The sequence below is a fragment of the Bidens hawaiensis genome, unplaced genomic scaffold, assembly GCF_021521415.1.
Source record: "Bidens hawaiensis isolate Kalapana, Puna unplaced genomic scaffold, B.hawaiensis_p1.1 tig00037792_1, whole genome shotgun sequence".
Classification (NCBI taxonomy): Eukaryota; Viridiplantae; Streptophyta; class Magnoliopsida; order Asterales; family Asteraceae; genus Bidens; species Bidens hawaiensis.
In genome coordinates this window covers 178,636-197,850 of record NW_027496621.1, presented here as the reverse complement: position 1 = coordinate 197,850, position 19,215 = coordinate 178,636, and the positions used below count along the sequence as shown (strand labels likewise).

The 19,215-nt window shown below is 43.5% G+C and overlaps 1 non-coding gene across 1 annotated transcript; it reads left to right on the top strand.

Moving 5' to 3' along the window:
• Nucleotides 1–7,888: 7,888 nt before the first annotated feature.
• On the top strand, nt 7,889–7,961 carry TRNAE-CUC (transfer RNA glutamic acid (anticodon CUC)). Its single transcript has one exon. It is a non-coding gene; the product is annotated as a tRNA-Glu (tRNA).
• Nucleotides 7,962–19,215: the final 11,254 nt, after the last annotated feature.

Below are 19,215 nucleotides of genomic sequence, written 5' to 3'. Positions count from 1 at the left end.
GAATTAAACGCGAGTTCACGGTAGCTTACACACCCCAACTCAATGGGGTGGTAGAAAGAAAAAATAGAACTGTGATAAATCTTGCAAGAAGCATGCTGCATGAACGTGAGTTACCAAATTTTCTGTGGGCTGAAGCTGTAGCGACTACCGACGTTGAATCGATCACCTACAAAGGCCTTGGTAAAACAAACTCCTATGGAAGCATGGTCTGGTTTTGTATCTCACATGAAAACTTTTGGGGTGTGTGGCATATGGGTTGGTTCCTTCTCAACTAAGGAGGAAACTTGAAAGTAAATCTGAAAGGAGTATTTTTATAGGATACTCCAATCACACTCATGGGTATCGATTGTACAACCCAATAACCAAAAAAATTTCAGTCAAAAGAGATGTCACTTTTTTGGAGGATACAAAATGGGGTTGGGGACCGGTTAATGTAGAGAATAGTAACAAACACATAATCTTTGACCCTTTCCCTACTGATGTGACCACACCTAGTCCTATTAACACCACTTTGCATGAAGAGTCACACTCACCCTCAAATATTGTACCACCTAACAATGTTACTGTTGAAACTACTACAACTCTACCTAACCTTTCACCACAATCACATGTTTCCCTCCATAATTTTCCCCTCCCAAGGCACATCAAATTCTAACAGTCAACAAAGTGGTACAAGTCAAACTGCAGGCACATTAAAAAGGGTATCCAAGGCTCCTGCATGGTTGAAGGACTATGCTACTGGTGAAGGAATCTCAGATGAAGATGAAGAATTTAATGCTTGCCAATTTGCATTAAGCATAATCGAGCCGGTCTCTTTCAGTGAAGCAATGAAGTCACAAGATTGGAAAAGGGTTATGGAAGTTGAACTTCAAGCCATAATAAAAAACAACACGTGGGAACTGGTCACTCTACCTGCTGAAAAAAACTTGGTAGGTGTTCGTTGGTTATTCAAGCCAAAACAAGGGGAAGATGGCAAAGGAGTCAAGTATAAAGCAAGACTAGTTGCAAAAGGCTACTCGCAACAACCCGGAATCGATTTTCAAGAGACGTTTGCACCGGTTGCCAGGTTTGAAACCATTCAAATAATTCTATGTATAGCTGCTTTTAAGGGCTGGACCATCCACCAAATGGATGCTAAGTCCACCTTCTTGAATGGTGAGTTGAATGAAGAGATCTATCCAGAACAACCTGAAGGCTTTGTTGTCAAAGGAAAGGAACACATGGTGTATAAGTTAAATAAAGCATTGTATGGCCTTAAACAGGCACCCCGTGCCTGGTATGCTAAAATAGATGGTTATTTCTTGGAGAATGGATATGTTAGAAGCTACAATGAGCCGACTCTATACACCAAAAAGGATAGCTCAGGTAATGTCATCTATGTTTGTTTATATGTGGATGACATTATTTGTATGGCTTCGTGTGACAACCTGATCGTAGAATTTAAGCAAGAAATGAAGAATGCTTTTGAAATGATTGACATGGGAGTAATGGAACACTTTCTTGGTCTAGAGGTAAAGCAGACCAAGGAAGGGATTTTCCTGTCCCAAGAGAAGTATGCTAAAACTATGCTGACTAAGTTTGGGATGTTAACATGCAATTATGAAACAACTCCTCTCAATTCTAATGAAAAGTTACTTCTTGATGATGGTGCTGAAAGAGTTAATGAAGAGAATTATCGAAGCTTGGTTGGTGGGCTTATTTATCTTACACATTCTAGGCCCGACCTAGCTTATGCTGTAAGTCTAATTTCAAGATACATGCAAACGCCTTCAAAGATTCATCTTGGTGCAGCAAAGCGAGTTCTTAGATATGTGGCTAGCACTGCTCAGTTTGGTATTTGGTATAAAAAAACAGATGATTTGAAGTTGATTGGCTTTAGTGATAGTGACTGGGCTTCTTGTATAGATGACCGGAAGAGTATCTCAGCTTATGTGTTCACCTTGGGAGGAAGTGCAGTAGCCTGGAGCTCAAAGAAACAAGCAACGGTTGCATTGTCCAGCACAGAAGCTGAATACATCGCAGCTTCTGGAGCTTCCTGTGAGGCAATCTGGCTAAGGAGGGTGTTGAATGACCTTGGTTTTGAGCAACAAGAGGCTACAGTGATTAATTGTGACAACAAATCAGCAATCAACTTGTCCAAGAGTCCGGTGCTTCATGCTCGGTCCAAGCACATTGAACTTAGATATCATTTTATTCGTGAGATGGTGATGCAAAAACAAGTGAGTTTGGAATATTGCAGTACACATGAGCAGTTGGCAGATGTTTTGACAAAGAGTCTCTTTAAGGAGAAATTTGTGTTCTACAGACAAGAGACGGGTGTTACATGCTTTGGATCAAGGAAGGGTGAAAATAAATGATCCAAAGGTCTTGGAAGCTTCTTTATGGACGTGGGATTTCATTTAATTATTCTGCGGTTGCTTTATTAAGTATTTGTTTTATATTTGTTTTTTTAAATAAGTGGTAAATGGTCATGTACTTGTTTTACCGAGTCAGTAGGGTTAGTTGAGCTTTTATCGTCATTTTATGCCTATAATAAGCTGAGTCCCATTGTGCATGGTTGTATCCTAAAAAACCCTAATATTCAATATTGAAAAGCTTCCTTGATATTCTTCTTGTTCTTCCTGTGTTTACTGTTGTTTGAGATACTATTGTGCTTTAATACCAACATCCACAACTAACAGACGTTTGATCTAGCAATATCAATGTGACCCAAAAAAAACTATGAGATCATAGTTTTAAAAGTCAAATTTAACTATAATTTGAACAACAGAACAAGGGTGCTATAACTGTAATCTTTTTGAAATGCTAATACCTCAAGAAAAATACCAAAAGAAAGATTTAAGTGTAACTAACTTGCAAATATTTTTAAGGATAAGTAAGCAAATCTTTTTAATCTAAAGATTTATGAAATATCGTTGTATTTATAATAATCTTATAAAATATATTAAAATTATTTTTATAACACACTTAAACCTATTAGTTGATATATATTCCATATTATTTTATCATATTCATAGAAAGAATTGTACCTAATATATGCTATATATTTAAAAGATTTGATATGATTGTATTGCCTTGTAATTAGTTCCCTATATAAAGGGTTGGAATGATTCAATAATAATCATCTAATATTTCATAACCTATTATTCAAGATGGTATCACAACCAAATATTGTTTAACCTATTGTTGCCGTTCTTTTTTTTAATCCCTACATTCGTAAGCTTCATCCAACCCACCTCCCAATATCACATTCAAATATGACCAACTCAAAGGAAGATTCTTCCTCTACCTCCGATGCCAAAGCTACGGTTTTGCATCCCGCGTACTCGGTGACAAATATCAATTCCAAGATTCGCACCCTTGACGGTTCTACTCTTACATATTCATCATGGACAAAATTCTTTACTCTTTATGCTATTGCATATAAGGTTTTGGATCACATCGATGGAACCGAACCTCCGGCTGAAACAAGCGAAGACTATGGCCTATGGAAGGAGATAGATGCTTTGGTTCTCCAATGGATTATAGCACCATCTCGAAAGAATATTTGGACCGTGTTCTCGAGATAAAAACCACTGCCCGTGAGACATGGCTCAAACTTGAAAACATATTCCTCAACAATAAGAGTGCTCGAGCAGGTACAATCAATCAACAGTTCTCAAATCTTACCCTCAACGCATGTTCATCCCTTGACGACTATTGTCAAAAGCTTAAAGAAATCGCAAATAAATTGGGCGATGTCGGCCAACCAGTTCTTGAATCCCGATTAGTTACACAACTTTTCCAAGGACTGCCACAAGAATACGCCGTAGCCGGTGCCCTCATTCACCAACTGGCACCGACGTGGGACAATGCATGTACCATGCTTCAACACGAAGAGATGAGAATCAAGAACCAAAACCAGGTCAGGAGTTCATCTACGGTTCTAGCAGCAATTAATGAACCACCTGACCCACGTGGTCAGTCCACTAATCTGGGGTATCAAGGACGCAGTGGTCGTAATGGCCGTGGTTATCAAGGAAGAGGAGGTCGTAGTGGCTGTGGTTATCAACGCGGAAAAGGAAACTACTCGGGCTCAGGTCGTGGTTCTCAACAACACCAAAATAATTTCTGGCCTACCCCACCTTGGCAAACACAATGGAATCCGCCACCCACACCTTACTTATCACAGCCACTATTTAGCCAAAACCAACAACCACCACCTAACTGGACAACTCCTTGGACCGGTTCTGGTAGACAAGCCCAACCCACCCAGCAGGCCCACTACACCAACTTACAACCTCAACCTTACAGCCCAATACCGCCACCTTCCCCTGGCTCATCCCATGCTTCCTCGTCCACTAGACCGTCTAATTTCGCCGGGTACACTGATTACACCTTGTCGGACCTGGCCCAAACAATGCAACAGGTCAACGTGAATGGTCAAGACCCATGGCACATGGACTCCGGAGCAACCACACATCTTACTTCGGATCCAGGTAAAATTTCCAATTATTCGTCGTCTTTTCCTGTTAAGTCTATTTACGTTGGAAATGGTAACTCAATACCAATTCAAGGATCCGGCCACACGACCTACCGTGTCCCTAACCGAACCTACCGATTAAACAATATTCTTTATGCACCGCACATTATTAAAAATTTACTTTCTATCCGAAAATTCAATATAGATAACCAAACTTCTATTGAATTTGATCCTTATGGTTTTACTGTGAAGGATTACAAGACTGGGGCACATCTTTCCCGCCACGACAGCACGGGTGACCTTTACCCATTCACTCAACCGGTGAACCCATATGCTTTTGTTGCCACCACCACGGATCAATGGCATCGCCGGCTCGGTCATCCCGGGGACACTATCTTAAATTTACTACGTTCTCGTTTTTCTATTTATTGTAATAAACCTACGGGTCCCCTGTTTGCAATTCTTGTCAATTGTCAAAACATACACGGTTACCTTTTTATGATTCTCAATCTATTACATATGCACCTTTTGATATTATTCACTATGATTTATGGACATCACCGGTCTTAAGTCAGTTCGGCTATAAATATTATATGGTCCTTATTGACAATTTCACACATTTTGTCTGGGTTTACCCATTAAAATATAAATCGAACATGTTTCCCACGTTTGCAAAATTTTACCGGTTTGTTTCAACCCAGTTCAACCTTAATATTAAAGCCTTTCAGTGTGATCTAGGGGGGGGGGGGATTTGATAACAATGAATTTAAGTCGTTTGCTCATAAACATGGCCTTGTTTTTCGGTTCTCTTGCCCTCAAACGTCCCAACAGAATGGTCGCTCTGAACGTATGATTCGATGATTTAATGACATTGTTCGAACCCTTCTTACGCATGCCAACCTTCCAGCTTTCTTTTGGGTAGAAGCCCTTCATACAGCCGCATACCTTCACAACATCTTACCAACAAAACGACTTTTTTTATCCACCCCTCACTTTGCCCTTTACCGCCGACACCCAACCTATGATCATTTACGTGTTTTTGGTTTCGCCTGTAATCCAAATACAGCCGCCACCCAACCACACAAACTCCACCATCAATCCAATTGATGTATTTTCCTTGGATATCCAACTGAATTTCGCGGGTACCGGTGTCTAGATCCAACTACGGGCAAGGTCATTATCTACCAACATGTGGTTTTAGATGAGCTATCATTTCCTTATCGTGAAAATCCCCAACCCCAATCTTACTCCTTTCTTGATGACCAGCCTACCCCATATCTTCATACACCATTTCTATACCGAACTACCACACATAATAAAATACCTCAGCCCCAAACCGTAGCATAATCTGTGTCCCAATCCTCTAGCCCGAGCATTCCTGCCCATATTCCCAATCCACCGACACCGCCCACAAGCCCAACTCACCCTATATGTCCTCCTGTAGCCCAAAATGGAACCGAGACCTAGTTTTCCAATCTCGTTCCAAATCAGGTAACACCTATTTCTACCCATCCGATGGTTACACATGCTCGCGCATGCATTACTAAACCGATTGCACGTCTGAATCTTCACACTACCACTACCTCTCCAATCATATCGCCGATATCGAAAACCTATGCCCTAGCCCGGTCGGATCCTAATTGGCGAGGAGCCATGGAAGATGAATTTAGGCTTACAGAAAAGTGACACATGGGAATTAGTTCCACGTCCTCTTGATCACCCGGTTATTCGGTGTATGTGGCTTTTACGCCATAAGTTTAACCCCGATGGTACATTGGAGCATTATAAGGCTCGTCTGGTTGGTAATGGGAAGAATCAAATGGTGGACGTTGACTGTGATGATACGTTTAGCTTGGTTGTTAAACCAGCCACTATTCGCACGGTACTTAGTTTGGCCGTTTCTCGAAACTGGCCGATACATCAGCTTGACGTTAAAAATGCATTTTTACACGGGGATTTAAAGGAGACGGTTTACGTGCACCAACCTCCTGGATTTGTTGATAAGAATAACCCGACACATGTTTGTCGGTTGAAACGATCATTATATGGACTAAAACAGGCACCCCGTGCATGGTATAATCGATTTTCGGCATATATACTTGCTCATGGGTTTCGTAGTAGCACGTGTGACAACTCATTGTTTGTCTACTCTCACGGAGGTAAATTGGCATATTTGTTGCTATATGTGGATGATATTATTCTTACCGCATCGGATCCAAAATTACTCCGTACGATTATTAACACATTATCCCGGGAATTTGCCATGAGTGATCTCGGTGCTCTTCATCATTTTTTGGGTATTACAGTTACGCGTGACAACAATAGTCTTATTTTATCTCAGACCGCGTATGCTAAAGATGTTATTGCTCGTGCCGGTCTCACATCATGCAAACCATGTGCTACTCCTGTCGATACATCAGCTAAGTTAAGTGCCACAGATGGGGATCTATTGCCTGACGGTTCCGAATATCGGGCCCTTGCGGGTGCATTATAGTATCTCACTTTTACTCGGCCAGACATATCATACGCTGTTCAACAAGTCTGCCTTTTTATGCATGCACCGAGAGATAAACATCTTCTTTTTTTGAAAAGAATAATCCGCTATATAAGTGGAACTATTGAATATGGGATTCGTATTTCTCGTTCTCGTACCCATGAACTTTGTGCTTACTCTAATGCAGATTGGGGTGGTTGTCCAGATTCGCATCGCTCGACCTCCGGGTATTGTGTGTTTCTTGGTGATACTTTGATTTCTTGGTCATCCAAACGACAACCAACTATTTCACGGTCTAGTGCGGAGGCAGAATATCGAGTTGTAGCTAATGCAGTTGCTGAAACCACTTGGCTACGAAATCTGTTACTAGAATTACATAACCCGTTGTCCAAGGCAACCATAGTATACTGTGATAATATATCAACTGTGTATTTATCGCAAAATCCGGTCCAACATCAACGGACGAAACATGTTGAAATTGATATACATTTTGTCCGAGAGAAGGTTCGCCTTGGCCATGTTCGCGTTCTTCATGTTCCATCTACGTTTTAGTATGCCGACATTTTTACGAAAGGATTATCTCGCCAGCTATTTGAGTCCTTTCGAGACAATTTGAGCGTTCGTCGATCTGCCGCTCAAACTGAAGGGGAGTATTAGTTGATATATATTCCATATTATTTTATCATATTCATAGAAAGAATTGTACCTAATATATGCTATATATTTAGAAGATTTGATATGATTGTATTGCCTTGTAATTAGTTCCGATATAAAGGGTTAGAAGGATTCAATAATAATCATCTAATATTTCATAACCTATTATTCAAGAAAACCCTCCAATAAAAAAACGATAACAAATTTACTAAATTAAAATATCGAATTGCGTTATTTAAAGCAACTAATAAATAGCTCGTATATGTAAAAATGCAAATTCCGTTGTAGTCTAGTTGGTTAGGATACTCGGCTCTCACCCGAGAGACCCGGGTTCAAGTACCGGCAACGGAAATCTTTTTATTTTTATAATCTTAGATAGTTAACCAAGATCAGGTTTTAATTTTTAAGCATGGTAAATCACTTGAATCAAATAACTATATATCCATTTTTTTTTGCTGTAAAAAAAATTAATCCATTTTTTAAACTAATAGTAGGTAACCCACGCGATGCAGCGGGCCATGGCAAATTGGCAATTTGCAGCGCAATACTCATTTTCTTTTAGATTATTATTTCTTTGCTCGCAGAAAAGCCGGATATTCGATGCCATTTAGAATTGATAACCGAATATATGCGTTCCATACAATCTCCCAAAAATGCTTTCTGTACAATCTATCAATAGATGATGACTAACCATATATATTATCCCAGCTAAGATTATACACCATTTTGTGAATGATTGTATATGAACCATTTTGCAGCTGTACCTTCAATAGCAGTCACTGATTAATCTATACTTTGCTTCTGACTCAAATGTAGGCTCGTCTTGTCTTTCAGCATATGAGAATTGTACTGTTAGATTCGCCTTTTATACATTTAGAATGATATTCTTAATTAGTTAATTACTTATTAGGTCCTGTTCGTTTCAAGGATTTGGAAGAAATTCTAAGGAATGAGATTTTAAATCCCATGAATTGATATGTTCGTTTCATTAAATGAAAGAATGGGAATGAAAATTAAATCCCATCAAATTCCACATTTCATGGGATTTCAAAATCCCATCTATTTTAAAGGATTGTTATGGAAAATAAAAACCCTTTCAAAAAAATTCAAAAGAATTAATAAAAAAATCATAACTCAAAATATAAATCAAAAACGAAAAATGTAAAAAAACTAAAACGTTTCCTTCGTTGTCCTCGTTCTTCAAAAAAAAAAACCCCGAGAATGAAGAAGATTCTAATTCCAATACATATTAACCAACCAAACACATGAAAGGGATTCTCAAACATTCCATTCCATTCCAATTCCAAATCCAAATCCAAATCCAATTCCAATTCCAATTCCAATTCCAAATCCTTTAAAAAAAGTCCGTGAAACGAACGGGCCCTTAAATCATTTTCAAATGAATATGCTACCTGCTAGTTGTAATATATCCAAGAACAATCAACACTGCTAGCGGCCACTATCAATAGATGGATCCACAATGTTGCTATTGTCATATCATGCCTTATTGTGTTTTTTTTCCAATTTAATAATCAAGTATAGTTTTATAGAATAACATACCATGCATATCATAAGCATTGTCGAATGTGATAAAAAGTCATTTTTATGGTCCTAGACTGCTAAAAGATGAAATCTAACATACACCGTATCTGTATATCCTAGAAGTTACAAGTTATCTTCTAGTAATATCACATACAAATGCTTGTAACCAAAATTGCGACAATAATGTTTCAATTAAGTCTATGTGACAATCAAATAATTCAAAATAAATAACGTTACAAAACCATCAATTACCAAAATCGGCCCAAACTCGATCACTAAACACGACCCGAAGCCAAAACAATTTGATCTTGTAACAGCGATAAAAAATTTAGTCCTGGGACTTCAAAAAAAAAAAGAAAATTTTAATATAAATCATAAAAATTTAATTAAAAGTTAGAGTAATAAAATACCATCAGTGCAGTTGCAAACCCGCCATCATAATTTTTTGCCACACCGAGTACTGGATTATATGAATCACTTACAAATGTATAAATAATTGTATGAAGAGGTATGTACCCGCCTCAACACCGAGCGAGGCGGGTCAACCCACAAGATATAGACAAGAGTCTTGAAATCAAAGACATTACGAAGGCACAAAGCCAAAACCTACGCGCATGGCGCATATCACATATGCTCAGGCATCATATGCCCAGGCACCACACATGCTCAGGCACCACACATGCTCAGGCATCATATGCCCAGGCACCACAGATGCTCAGGCATCACATATGCTCACGCATATCACATATGCGCGTGGCGCATCCGCGCGTGGCGCATATCACATACATCTGCGCATGAAACATCTGCGCGTGAGAATAAAGAGAAGACCTCGCGCATCCTCAGGATAGGCGCGCATCACACATGCACATAATCAACCTCATCCTTATCCAAATCAGGATTAGGGCAACCTTGATTGTGCACGTCAGACAACCTTCCAGAAGGTATCTTTTTAAGGAATAAGAATTTGCTGATGTTGACAGCTGCCAAATGAAAGGTGGACAACTCAGCATGACACATGTGCTACCACGTGATTGCAACCAATGAGAAAGCACCAGGTGTCCCAGAGGACACGTGGAGCAGAGCAATTGGAGGAGGCCAACAAGGCTGAGCCCAACCAGTGGAAACCCTAGCACTATAAATACAGCATCAACTCCACAAGGAAAGATCATCCAACAACACACCGTTACAGCCAGTAACATACATTCATTCACATTCAATCATATTCAATCACATTCACTCACAGACAGTTACAGTCAGTAACACAATCATACAGAGTATTCAGCTATTAAGCAATACTCTCCAGATTTCCTTACTCTCATAACATTATCTTCTCCTACAAATACTTATTCTCACACCGGAGGGTTACCCCAAAGAGGACCCCTCTGTCCCTTTCTGAGGGGTAAGTTGACGGTGCTGTTCATTTTGTAGGTGGAAGAACACAGATCCAAGAAAACCATCGGTGAAGAAACATAATCACACCCGAGGAAAGTAGATCGTCTACCAGTGAGTCGATCCACGTCTCCTCATTGGCGCCATCCACTGTTACAACGGCAATCAGATCTCATCAGATCTATAAAAAAAAAAGAAGAAAATCACCATGGTTTCTGGCGTTCATAACGTTGATCAAGTTCTGGAGGATATTGAACGTGAGGATGTTAATGAGGGACAACAGTTTCTGAGGGTGCCGCGTGATTCTACGCGCACCACCAGTAACCGTCCCTTCATCACAACTCCTCACGGCCAGACTGAAACTCCTCCAGACGATCTCACGTTGCAAAATCTTGCCGGCGCGAAGCAAAAAGGACCAATGGATCCAGAAGATGAAACAAATGATCCTAAAGAATGGCTCATAAACGAGCAGCGGCGTCTAATGGACAAGTACAATGAGATGGTCAAGCAGAAAAAGCTAGCCGACTTAACACAAAGGCAGGCGCTTGATAAGCAAACTGTTCATGGGACAAAAAAGCCGCGCGCGCCGGAAGAAGGACATTCTATTCACACTGCACACACTGAGTTCAGTGATGAAGAAGTGCACAGCATGAGGAAGACGCGAGATACTCATGCAGGAGGCTCACAGCTCCGCGCGCCTGTGAACATGGCGCCTGGAGCCAGAGCCGATCTGGATCTGCACATGCCGTACAGCCCACCAGTTAGAGGGCAAGTGGACGTAACCACACCGTATAGACCAGCCATCTTGGTGAAACATTCAAAGTTCACTGCGCGCATCGCGCAGGCTCCCATCCAGCACAAAACCAAGATGCCAAGTGGTTTGGGTAAATATGACGGCACAACAGACCCAGACGATTTTTTGCAAGGTTTTTACAACACGGGAAACCTAGAGAGCTGGACGATGCCAACGTGGTGTCACATGTTTGCTCGTTGCCTCACGGGCGCGGCACGAGTCTGGTTCGAAAGCTTGCCGACTGGGCAAATTGATGGGTTTGAGGAACTATTGGAAAAGTTCCAAGCCCACTTCGTGCAGCAGCGCAGACACACGCGCGATCCTGATGACATCATGCACTGCGTGCGCAGGAATGATGAAACGATTGAAGACTACATCACTCGTTTCAATCAGGAGTCTCTGGCAATCGGAGGTATAACCGAGCAACTCCTGCGCGTGGCCTTTATACAAGGCGCGCGCAGTGATCAACTCCGCCGAGCTCTCGTAAGCAGAGATGGCATGCCCACCACGTGGGCCAAGTTAATGGAAGCATCGCGAGTTTTCTCGAGGAATGAGAAACAAATTGCCCAAGATAGGGCAAGAGAAAGAGCGCATCAAGCTGAGTCACCGCGCAGCAAAGAAAAGAGGGGCAAGCAGAACTCTGTATGGTCCAGGTTGCAACCAACCAGTTTTTCTTCCGCAGAAAAGCAGGCGCAACCAAGCTCACCCTAGCCCCAAAAAGATGTTCGTAATCGCGGGGAGGGTGACAGGAGGGAGGGCGGCAGAGATCCTAACAGACCTCTGCCAAGAATATGGACTCCCCTCACTAAAACGCCTTCACAGGTCTTAAGCACTGAGAACGTCCAATTCAAAAGCCCCAAGCCACTACACTACAAGGGACCATCAGACAGTGGCAAGTACTGTGAGTTTCACAAATCCACAGGACACAACACCGATGCATGCCACCACTTAAAGGAAGCAATTGAGAAGGATGTGAAATCAGGCAAGCTGGCTCATCTGGTAAAAAACTCAAGACCAGAAAATGAACAACCAGAAGGAGCCTCTGCCAGCAAAAAGTACAAAAGAATCTGTGTAGCCGAGGGAGGAAGGCAAGGGCAAACGTCAAGAAAAAGAAGCGATCAAATCCAAGGAGATTGGCGCGAGCAACAAGTAATCTTCCCAAGAATCAGGGGAGGCCCTTCAATTAGCAGTCCTCTGGTCATCACTACACACATTGCTCATTACGAAGTGTCAAAAGTCCTGGTGGACACTGGCAGCGAATCAGACATAATGTATGAGAAATGTTTCAGGAAACTGGATCCGGCAGACCAAGCAAGGCTTGAAATTGTGAATGCGCCGATCTCTGGTGTTTCCAATGAAATCATTCATCCCCTAGGTCAAATACAATTTGAGCTAACTATGGGGGATGAGAAACACAAGCGAGCCGAAGTTGTCAACTTCTTGGTCCTGCCCACCACTTCTTGCCACAATATGATCTTGGGTAGGGGAACGATTGCCCAATTCAACGCCATACCGTCGCCAGCGCACGGCGCGTTGGGGTTCCCAACACCAACAGGTGTAACTTTTGTATACCGAGATCATTTGTGCGCAGTGACAAGTACTCTGCGGGAGGGGAGAATGAAAATTCCAATGGCAGAAAATGCGCCAGAGGAATGGATTCTCAACCCGAAATTCCCGGAGCAAAAAATCACAATTGGCGCTACGATATCAGACGACACGAGGGTGAGAATGAAAAGATTGCTCACAGCATATATGTCGGTCTTCGCGTGGCAACACTCTGATATGACTGGGGTTCCGCGAGACCTGGCACAGCATTCTCTCAACACCTTCAAGTCTGTAGAGCCAATTGCTCAAAAGAAGAGAGTCATGGGGGATGAAAAGTCGAGGGCCATGAATGAGCAGGTTGAGGATCTACTGCGCGCAAACATCATCCGCCCGATACGATACCAGACATGGGTAGCTAATCCTGTGACGGTAAAGAAAAGTAATGGGTCATGGAGGATGTGCATTGACTTCAAGGACCTCAACAAAGCGTGCCCAAAGGATTGTTACCCCCTACCAAACATCGATGCAAAGGTGGACTCCGTGGCGCCATTCAAGCTAAAATGTTTCCTGGATGCCTACAAAGGCTATCACCAGATTCAAATAGCACCACAAGATGAGGACAAGACCGCATTTAGAACCGACAAGGGTGTTTTTTGCTACACAAAAATGCCCTTTGGTTTGAAGAATGCGGGCGCCACCTACCAAAGACTTATGGATGCCGTTTTCAGCGAGCAAATCGGAAGAAACCTAGAGGTCTATGTGGATGATTTGGTGATCAAGAGCAGGGAGGAAAAGCAAATGCTCAAAGACATCGAAGAAACCCTTGGGCGCCTAAAGGAAGTTAACATGAAGCTCAATCCGAGCAAATGTACTTTCGGCGTGCTAGAGGGAAAATTTCTAGGTGTAATGGTCACCAAGGATGGTTTCAAGGTGAACCCTGAGAAGGTGGAGGCCATCCTTGACATGCCCTCGCCATCCACCATGAAAGAAGTTCAGAGGCTGAATGGTAGATTGGTTTCAATCAACAGGTTCCTAGCGAACCATGCAACCAAATCTACCCCATTTGTCAATACATTGAGAAACTGCTTAAAGAAAAGTCAGTTCAAATGGACTCCTGAGGCCGAGCAAGCCTTCAGTGAGATTAAAGAATGTTTGATAAATCTGCCCGCGCTCACAGCTCCTCTTCCTGGTGAAACTTTGACATTATACCTATCAGCAGGAGAGCGCGCCATCGGCGCAGTATTATTGGTGGATCGCAAGGGAATCCAAACGCCAATATACTATGTGAGTCGGGTGCTGACAGATCCTGAGACACGCTACTCCATCATGGAAAAGTTAGTTTTATCACTAACACATGCGTCGCGCAAGCTTCATAGATATTTCAATGGTCATCCCATTGAAGTTCTGACTAGTTACAACATCCAGCAAGTCTTGCGGCGCCCCGCGCTCTCAGGAAGGCTAACAAAGTGGGCGCTGGAATTAGGAGAGCACACGATCTCCTATAAGCCCCGTCCAGCAATAAAGGGACAAGTCTTGGCTGATTTCATTGCAGAAGTCCCAGAAGGAAGAATTGAAGAGGCTCAGCGCGAGGTAGACCCTCCGCGAGCCAATGATGAAGAAAATGTTTGGAGATTGTTCACTGACGGAGCTTCAAACAATGAAGGGTCCGGCGCAGGCCTCAAACTGGTGGATCCAGAGAATCATGAATATACTTACGCCATCAGGTTGGACTTCAAGAGCACCAACAATGAGGCTGAGTATGAAGCCCTGCTGGCTGGCCTGCGCATCGCGCAAAAATTCGGAGTTAAAAAGCTAGAGGCCCATGTTGATTCTTACTTGGTAGCAGCACAGGTCAATGGCCTTTATGATGCCAAGGAGAACACCATGCCTCTATATCTAGAGCAGGCGAAAAAGCTCATCGAGCAATTTGACAGCTTTAGAATCATTCATATTCCGCGCAGTGAAAACAAATCTGCAGACGCGCTGAGTAAGATGGCATCAACCAGTTTTGATCACTTTGGCAAAGATGTCAGGGTAGAAGTAATGAGCAACCCGTCGGTGGTTGCGAAGTCTGTCCTGGTAACTCATACAACCCCTTCATCATGGATAACTCCAATAATGGAATTCTTGAAGGAGGGAAAGGTACCAGATGATCGCGCACAAGCAAGGAAGATAAGACACAAGGCGCAGAACTATGAACTGCTTGACGGTACATTGTATCGACGCTCTTATCTTGGGCCGCTCATGAAATGCCTAGATGCTGAGGAAGCAAGCTATGTGATCAGAGAGATACACGAAGGAATCTGTGGAATTCATGCTGGCCCGCGCATGGTGGTTGCCAAGGCAATGAGCGCAGGCTACTATTGGCCAGGCATGTACTTGGACGCTCTAAAGGAGATCCAAAAATGCAAAGCATGTCAGAGCTATGCGCCGAACACCATGCGGCCAAAGAACAACTTGATTCCAGTAACCTCAGCATGGCCTTTCCACAAATGGGCAATCGACATTGTGGGTCCCCTACCGCAAGCACCTGGGCGAGTAAAATTTTTGGTAGTGGCAATAGACTATTTCACAAAATGGGTTGAAGCCAAGCCACTAGCAAAAATCACAGCCGAAGTGATGAAGCAGTTTATCTGGAGCCACATCATATGCCGTTTTGGCTTGCCCATGGAAATTGTGAGCGATAATGGCAAGCAATTCACTGACAAGAAGATATCCAGCTGGCTCAAGGAATTGCGCATCAACCAAATTTTCACTTCAGTTTATCACCCTCAGGGGAATGGACAAGTGGAACGCGCGAACCAAAGTTTGTTAAACGGGCTGAAGAAAAGGTTGGAGGGAGAATCCCATTCTTGGGTCGAAGAGCTACCTAATGTCCTGTGGGCACACAGGACATTAAGCAAAACCAGCAATGGCGAATCCCCGTTCAGCCTAACCTTTGGAACAGAGGCAATGATTCCAGCAGAAATTGGATGCCCATCCCATAGAGTGCTCATGATGAACAAGATCGATAACGAGCGCGAAAGAAGGTTGGATCTCAACTTACTTGAAGGGCGCAGAGAGGCGGCTATCATCAGTGAAGCCAAGTACAAGAAAAAACTGGAAAAATATTACAACCAGCGTGTGAAAAAATGCCACTTCAAGAAAAATGATTTTGTCCTTCGAAACAATGAAGCTAGCCGCGCGATACCCCCAGGAAAAATTTCACCCAATTGGGAGGGACCGTATCAAATCTCAGAAGAATTGGGGAAAGGCGCATATGCTTTAAAAGATTTGAATGGAAAGAAGATCCCGCGCGCATGGAACGCGTCACAGCTTAGAAAATGTTTCATGTAAAAATGTCAAGTTTGTAATCAAGGCTTTTTAAGCCAGTATGAATAATGATACGCGCTATCTTTTCTTAATGTGGATTCTATTACCTTTTGCATACATGTTTCACACTTCCCTTTATTAGTTTTGAGCAATATGACAACATTGTATTGACATCAAAACGAAATAAAAACGAAGTAAAACATACATGCGCGAGCTTCAAGCTCAAACGCGTTAACGAGTCTTAACTCTAAAACGTCAGGGCCTTAGCCCAATTCTATTACCTTTTGCATACATGTTTCACACTTCCCTTTATTAATTTTGAGCAATATGACAACACTATATTGACATCAAAACAAAATAAAACGAAGTAAAACATACATGCGCAAACGCGTTAAAGAGTCTTAACTCTAAAACGTCAGGGCCTTAGCCCAATAATGTGAGCCTTAGCTCAAACAACTCACAACATCCATCCTACATGCTGCGCAGCCTGACCATAAAGTACCTAAACACAACTAAGGCAAAGCAAATGCCAAAACATAGTTGTTAAGGTCTCAGGTCGAGGTCGCGCATAAAATTGTAATGGATATCTGAGTAACACATTGACGCGTAAGGCTAAAAAAAATCATAATTCCATAAACGCGCGATAACGTCGCGCAAAAGAGGAATAATGAAAGCGCCAAGACACGTGTCAACATAATCAAGATATGGCAAAATCACTTACAATATGACAAGGGTTAAGTATAATGAATTCCTTACAACCTTGTTCTTATATTCAACAAGCATATCTTATATAAAGAGATGAATGGGAATGCGCAAGATGCGAAGAAGGGAAAAACAAAATTTCATTCCATTGAAATTTACAAGTTTACAAGCTGAGATACAAACTACAAATAAAAAAAAACATGAAGGGCTTCTCAAGTCTCCACGTCGACATCAGCCTCTTCATCATCCTCATCATCGCCCTCGGCATCTGGCGCAGCCTGCTCCTCGTCATCTCCAAACTGACCATAGTCAAGTTCTTCATCTTGAATGGAGTCTTCTACCACGACAGTGTCAGGAGCGGATCCTTTGGCCACGCCAGAGCTGCTAGCAACGCCAGCATTCCCCGCGCCATCATCGCCGCCAGCCCCTTCGCACTCGTCAAGTAATTTCTTTAGCGCGACGAGATCGGGCTGGTCAGCAAGCGCGGATATCTGCAAATCATAAGGAAAAATATGAGTACAAAAAGACTTAGAAAATAAGTCAAGGTAATCTCATTAAGGTTAAAATACCTGCGCAAGGATGGGAATGGGAGTGTTCATATATTTCTCCCCCATCGCGGCCATGTCCGTGCAGGCCACGTCGCTCTGATAAGGGTACTCGGATGGGTTCTTCTTCAACATGCCATATTCATAGCCATCCGTAAACCCTTCAGCTCGACCCACCAAGCGCGCGGCAGCGTTGCAGTCCATCACAAGGGCCTGAAACTCGTCTGAGTATTTCATCGCAAAAGCGCAACGAGTCATGCCCTGTGAGATGAGCCAGTGGCGATCCTGCGCAGGGCCAGCAACAGACGTCTCGAGGGCAGGAACCTGAGAGTTTAATAACTCAACAGTTTCCTTAGTCTTTTTCAGCTCCTCTTTGTCAGACGCTGCTGCCGCCAAAATTTCTTCTTTTTCAGCCCGCGCAGCATCAAGTGCTTCCTGGCTAGACGCTGCCGTCGCCAGGGCTTCATCTTTATCGGCCTGCGCGGCCGCCAGCTCCCTCTTCAGGCGCGCAACCTCACTCTCCAGTGATGATTTTTCAGTGATAGACTGGACAAGAGCTTGGTCACGCGCCTCCGCCTCTAACTCCAAGTCGCGCGCTCTGCGCACGAACTTGGCCGCATCCGCCTCCGCCGCCTGCAGCTTCTCCCGCGCCGCCTGAAGCTCATGCCCGCGCTTCACGAAGGCGCTGTTGGCACTGGCTCTGTTCTCAGTGAGCTCGGCTTGGAGCTTTTCAGCTCTCTCGCGAGCATCAGAAAGATGCCAAGCAGACACCTTAGCCTCTTGCTTGGCTTCCGCAAGAGCATCACGTACTTTTACGTAATCAGAGCGAAGCTCTTGGGAGGCAGCAATGAAGGCCGACCCAGCAAACATATGATCATTGAGCAGGTCGTCGCGAGCGCGGTCCTCCTGGAACCTCCTTTCAGATGGAGGCACAGCATGAGCCCAGAATTCCGCACACACACCCATGGACTGAAAGGTGCTGTCTTCAGTTATATTCCATCTTGGGCGATAAGTGTGATCGGCTTCTTGCAAAAAACAAAGAAATTGTCTAAGTCATCAAAACATTAAGATGGCAGTCCGCGCAGCGGAGCAAAAAAGAACCTATACCTGCGGGGATGAAGCAGAAAAGTCAGCGCCAGCCCCACGAGAGGGCTCCGCCGCGAAACCTCGTGGCGCTGCAGGGCTGGCGCGGGCGCCATCGGAGTCTTCAGCTGCAAACTCCTCATCCTCTTCTGAAATAGGCCTCTTCTCCTGCGACCTAGAATCAAAATCGGTCTCGCGAGGAGGGCTGTGCGCAGGAGGAGGTGAGTGAGGTCTCGGCGCCGCCAGGTCGGCGCGCAAAACGGCCTCCTGCTCCTTAGTAATCCCGATGAGGGGAGATTCATCGCTTGCAGGAGCAGGAGCAGAGCCAACGGCGCTGGCGCCGGCGCCAGGAGTGCTGCCAGAAGCTTGTACGCCAGCTACGGCTTCTATGAAAAAATCAACAACAAATGGTTACTGACTTGATCTAAAAGAAAGTCAGAAAATAAGAGCGCAATACGTACCTTGGCGCAACTCCGTTCGCGAAGCAAACATCGCCATGAAGTCCATTCTACCCTTCTTTGAGGGTAAAACAGGGGACTCCGAAGCGACCTCCGGCGCAGCCTCGGCATCTTGTTGCGCTGTCGCCGGCTCTACAAACATTTGAGCAAGACAAGATTCATTAGTAATTCTATAAGAATCGCGCTCATAGAACCATAAAAGATAAGCAAAGTATACCTGTCGAAGGCGCAATGCC